The 6,000-nt window shown below is 42.5% G+C and overlaps 1 protein-coding gene across 8 annotated transcripts in view; it reads left to right on the top strand.

Annotated features, from left to right (window-relative positions):
• Positions 1 to 1,161: 1,161 nt before the first annotated feature.
• rbfox3a (RNA binding fox-1 homolog 3a) overlaps positions 1,162 to 6,000 on the top strand; it is a 486,434-nt gene continuing 481,595 nt past the window's right edge. For 7 of the 8 annotated variants that reach the window (XM_053866317.1, XM_053866318.1, XM_053866316.1 and 4 more), the window contains exon 1: positions 1,162 to 1,359. The gene's annotated coding sequence lies outside the window, so the exon portion shown is untranslated. The remainder of the gene's footprint in view (positions 1,360 to 6,000) is intronic. The other variant, XM_053866321.1, reaches the window with a different exon arrangement.

The following is a 6,000-nucleotide window of genomic DNA, read 5'->3' as shown; positions in this document are numbered from 1 at the left end:
ATGAAAGAAGAGAAAAATCACGTGGAAATTGCTGTCCACTATACTGAATAGTGGTAAATGTTGAGGATACTTTACATTTCAACTGTCCAAAATGGAGTTTGAAAGGTATGTTTTTGTCACAACTCACTTGAGTCTTTGTTGTGTCCATTGCGAAACGTTCCCATACCTTCGGTGTTCTGGGACGTGATGATGTGGGAGCCTCACTCACACATATAAGACAGTGACGACTCCTATGAATTATAGTCGACTATGTGCTGTTGCTATGATATGCAGACACATTTTTCATAAAGTCATGAATGGGTCAACAGCACGGGTCTTTAAACTGGTCCTCAAAGGACTGGATTTACCGGATCGTCCATTGCAGGGTTCTCCCCAGTTTTTTTCTCTCAACGTCGCGTGAACAGTAGACTGCATTGCCCATCCTTAATGGTCTTCCTTAATGGTCTACCTTAAAAGGCGGAGCCTCCTTGACTGAAGATGAATGAGTGCTGACATTGTGACCCACACTTCACTACATATTGTCAACAGTGGAAAACTGAAGCGCTGGGGAGAACCCAGCGGTGAATGGCCATTTTTCAGTCGTGCATATCAGCCATTCATATGAGCCAATAGGAAGCTGTGGGTGATATGTACTTGCAAAACGTTGAATGGACTGATAACATCTGCATTGGGTGAGCGATTCATCATCTTTAAACATGTGCTTTTATGCAGAATGTTATCGTTTGTGGCTAATGGATGACACTTACCTCGTGAGTCTCACGCCGAGCTCCATTCTTTCGGATTGATGAGAACACACGGAAGAAGATGAATGAATAAATGAATGAATTTAGCTTCAGAGAGGATTAGAGGCTTGTTTAATTCAGTACTTGCCTGCCTGACACAGTGTCATTAAAGGACACACGCTCACTCAGTCGCACTGAGCAAATTGGGGATTTCCTTCCTTTTCTTCCTTTTATTGCCAAAACCAGAGCATATGTGCGCGACTATTCCTGACTCTATTGATGCTCAGGTGCTGAATGCCGGGGAATGTGCTGTCACATTTCCGTGTCGGTGTATTCCCACTCACTCGCCGGAGCATCTTCCCCCTCAAACCTACATCTCACACACACACACACACACACACAGACACGCACACAGCTCAGCCTCCTCCTCTTACTCTGACTCCGCTTCTCACTCCCTCACCATCTCAGTCTCGCTCTGAGCGCTTGTTCGGCAGAGCAGCATAACACAGCGGAGTGTGTGTGAGAGTGTGTGCTTCTTTCCTCAGCATCAGTGAAAACATAGAGAAGTATAGAAGGAAGGAAAGAGAGGACCGGCCAGAGAAGAGCGAGCTGACAGAGAGCAACACTCCTGAGCATCGTGAGTACTGTACTCGCTTCTCCATTCATCCACTCACGTTATACAATCGGCAGGGTAGTACACTGAGAGGAAGACGTGCTGAATTGCTTCCCGACACTTGCCTTACAATCTTACATTGTTTATTAATATCACCACGGGTCTGTGTTCGTGTCTGTTTTCTGCAACCTCAGCATTTCCGATCCACTACACCTGATGTTTTTGTGGAACTTTTTGACTTCAGATCAGAACTGTTGCTGCCTTTTCACACACGACAATCTTAAAATGGACTTTTTTGGCTTTCTTTAATGTCTTCAAAAAGAGACTTTTTTTTTGTGTGTGTGCGTGTCGCTTTTGTCTACGCTGCACTTTCTTCTGAAGTGGTGTTTCCCAGTGTAGAAACATTATCTCCCTCCTACACACACACTCTCGGAAAGTCTAAATGTGTCTCCACGCTCGTTTGTAGGAGTGTGTTTTCTGTCAAGTGTGGGGAGAGCAGGGCGACCACGTTCTGCCGGGGCGGAGGAGAAACTTAAAAAGAGAGATTACAGGAACTTCTTTAAAAAAAAAGGAGGGATTATAAGAACTGCTGCCATCCTTTCTTTTTCTGCCCTGTCACAGTAATTATTTCTTGAAAGGCTGTAGATTATGTTTCTCACAGGAGACGCCACAAAGTCATAACCAGCCGCTGCAACGGGAGACAAAGTGACTTTTTATTTTTCATTTATTCTCTTCTTTATCGTTGCAAATGTGAGGAACGACCCAAGTGGGACTTTTTAATGCAAAACAAAGCAACACTATTGACAAAAAATTCTCTGAAAAAGACTATGGAGCTACTTAAATATAGCAAGGGAGATGAGATAACTAGGCAAAACAAGTCATTCTAGAGTTATAAATATGGCCGGAACATCCATTTTTCCTCCAAGTTTCCGCAGCTTCAAAGATTTCAGTGATTCGAGCGCACTTGGAAACTAGGAATTGGATTTGATGAAATTGTGATGTGCATGATAAGATGGCGCATGTCAAGGTGAAGGCATAAATGATTCTGAAATGTGTGCACGTCTGTGTGCTAGAAGAGGATGTTCTTCGGGTGGATCAAGAAGCGCTTGTTGTTGTCGTCTGCCGGGGCTCCGGAGCGTCTCTGGAGTGGAGGATATCTGTGGCATTTTGCTGGGATTTACTCTTACAATAACGATTTAGCATGTGACACTTGGGCCGGGTGTGTCGACTTCAAAGGCAGCATCTCAGTGTGGAGCCTCTTCTTGGTGTGTTGGAAGGTTGGAAGAGAAGGGCTTCACACCTGTTTTTCTTTTTTTTATTTTTGCATGCTGGATCATGAAGTTGATATCTAAGTGTGTGAAAACCTTTGTCATAGATCAACTCCAGCGGAAAAGGTACTCATGAATATTTGATGTCTTTCATAAAAGCACTTCCTATAATGTTGTGTATATTATTCACAAATTGCAAGGAATTAAAACTACGAGGGGATTTTAAGGGGAAGCTATACAGTTTGCACGCCGGAAAAGTTTTCTCTGCCGATGGTAAATCGTTGAGCCTGATGTTGCTGCTGACTTTGGCTTTGTTTCGATGGCACCAGTCGCTCAATGAATGAGAAACTGTTTGGATTGCGCTCAAAAAACATGTCAGCCTGTATTAGTGGCTGTATTATGGCAGCAGACGAACAGCTGCTCAGGTCGTAGCCCACCTTCGGAAAAGCTCAAGAAAAAGACTCAAACATCTTCTCATATCATTCACTGATCATGCTATAAATAATAATAATTCATAGTGATTTCTAAATCGGTTTTGTAGCTATCTTATACAGTTCAACATGATTTGTGTTGTCAATGCGTCAAGCAACAGACTACATGACAACAAAAGGCAACGTTTTTTTTTTTTTACTGCTCAGTAGAACTGGGGTCTTTTCCCCACTTGGCTTCAATCATCCTCAATGAAGTGCCTCTGAAACGAGCATCTCGCTGTGACGGCTTGGTGCTGATGCCAAAAAATATCAGCGTACAAGGTTGGATATAAGTCAATTGCATGGGGGATGGAATAATGGTGCATATGCGGTAATTTAATTAGCATCAACCTGGTGCTGCTGCCAGTTAGTAAGCCACAGTTATATTTCATTTCCCAGGGAAAACATTCACAGCACCATCGTCATTCCATATGCGTGCGTTGATCTGAGTAGTTTATTTATCCATTTCTTTTTTGGCCAATTATCAATATCTCCTCAGTGCATTCACACACAAACACTGAGCCACTAATGACGCACCAGACGGCAGGTGGACACCAAGACAGCGCCGGCGCTCGTGGTCCAGAGAGTGCTGCAGCATAGCTTTGCATGAGCCCAGTTAGGGGTCTGTTGTATGTATATATGCTGCAGGTGTATGTGTTGGGTCACATGAGTCACTTGTTTACCATCAAATAGTGACACAGATGATAACGCTGTCTGTTGCAAGTCCTATATGAAAAATAATGAGTAAATGAAAGGAGCAACCCAAATAATAACAATAATAATAATAATAATAATAGAGTACATTCTCAACTATCCATATATTTCATGTCAGTATTGTGCTTCGAAATTCTAATGAAGTGGATTCATGTGCATGATCTGAGTTCGCCTCACTCCTCAAGTCGCTCGGCTGCTCCTCCTTTTTGGCAACTGTTGCTGCTGTGAATATGCACAAGCTGAGATCATTTAGCATAGCTGGTAGAGGTGGGACGCCAGCTTCACACTTGGGTCTTGCAGCGAGGTTCAATCATTTTTAACATATTCCAGAGGATTTTGCTCCTCGTAGCTCATTTCAGTTCACAAGTTCCCACTAAAGTGCTCGTGCATAGCTGACCTAACTGGAGGAGGATGGATTGTTCCATCAGATCGAGCTTTGTGGTTAAACGCTTTACTGTTTACGGTTGTAAATGTACCCCCAATTCGGGTCATGTGAGCATCACCCTCCATCCATTCAGGGGAAAACAGCAAGGCTTTTATGATGAGCCGCTACTGAATAGTTAGTGCCTTGTTTGTTCCAGGAATGTTTCCAGGAAGTAGTTTAGTTCTTCGAACTATCGTCTTATAGACAATGTCAGACACATAGGTGTCTGACATTGAGTTTATTTTCACATGGGTGGAAGATGGAGGGGTTGGTGACATAACCAGCAGTGACTTCTTTAAGGCGCTACAGACTAAAGCAACAGAGTGTTTACATTATCAAAATCTATCTCGAATGCTGCTGTACTTAAAGAGGGTTCACCCTCACTCTTTCCTGCTTGGGTATCGGAGATACTGTGTGGTGGTAAAAACAGTTAATATACATGTGTTACATACAATAGGAGCGCAACATTAACTCACAGATTATGCATTATATACCTGATTCTAAAGCCTGAAGTTATTCAAGACAAATGGACAAATTACAAATGTCTTTTATGGGTCGCTACGCTGAGGTGTCTTCAACCAAAGACAAATCCTCTCCAACAATCTGTATGTGATCAACCATTGTGAAGGTTGTATGCTTCAGATGAAGGTTTTTTGCTGCCACTTGAAACAACACATTCACACAACTTAGGGGGTCACATACTGATGGCCGCCAAATGGACTTTTGCATCCAATTTTGATGCAAAGATTTAAAATTTCATAAAATATTTCCATTTCAGTGGCACTTCCTGACATAAACAGACTGTACAACAAACACACACACTGACATTTGTATTTATGTCTTTGTGGGGACCACTCATTGACATGACCCTTAACCTAACCCTCCAAAAAACGGCTAACCTGAACCAGGACTCTGACCCGAACTACTTTTACTAACTCTCAACCTTGTGAGGACAGGCCAAAATGTCCTCATAAGGTAAGGGTTAGGTAAATGAATGGCTCTTTAAAGATACACAATTCCGTGTCATCTTGTAAGTCTGATACTTCATATGATCATAAGGTTGACTCGTGGTGCTGAAAACCTGACACGACGCCTAACCAAATGTACCACATAACAAGTTCCAGCACAGGTATGTTGGCAATGAGCGGCTTCGATCATCCAAATGTTCACTTGACAAATGTTGATTTGTGAACATATTGCAATAGAGAGGTCTGTTATTAATTCTTGACGATTCAAGCCAGGAAAAAAAAGGGACTGACTTGAAATCATTATCTGGAATATCCCCGTAAACAACCAAAGTTTTATTAGCTGATCCTGTCTGATCCTCATCACCCACTAATTTCTCTGATAACAAATCACATCTTCCAATTACATCTTTCATTTTCTCATAAACATCCATTTCCATTACAGAGAACATCGCACTTTACCCTTCAACTGCTTCAGCAATTCATCACACACCTCTACTGTCAGAGGCCGACACTGCTCAACAAAGCCTCTGAAAGCAGCTCCTCCACACAAACCCACACTCTTCGTAGGTCTCCTTAAAAAAAAAAAAAAAAGTCTCTGTAGCGTTTTGGTGGGCATGGTCCAATATTTCACACACCTCCTAATCCCCTTTAAGCACAGTTGTTATCCAAGCCCACACTGAACTGTATCGCTACTGTAGCTTGTTGCACCTACAAGCTGTTTAAGCAAGTGTCTTTGTGGGGAAGTGAATGCTGTGTTGTGATTTGTTGTGTGTGTGTGTGTATCTGTTTGTGTTGCTGTCTGATGTGATGCACCAACTGAA

The sequence above is a fragment of the Synchiropus splendidus genome, chromosome 5 (assembly GCF_027744825.2).
Source record: "Synchiropus splendidus isolate RoL2022-P1 chromosome 5, RoL_Sspl_1.0, whole genome shotgun sequence".
NCBI classification, from domain to species: Eukaryota; Metazoa; Chordata; class Actinopteri; order Syngnathiformes; family Callionymidae; genus Synchiropus; species Synchiropus splendidus.
Note: the sequence above shows the minus strand (reverse complement) of the source record. Positions and strands in the feature narration are given on the sequence as shown.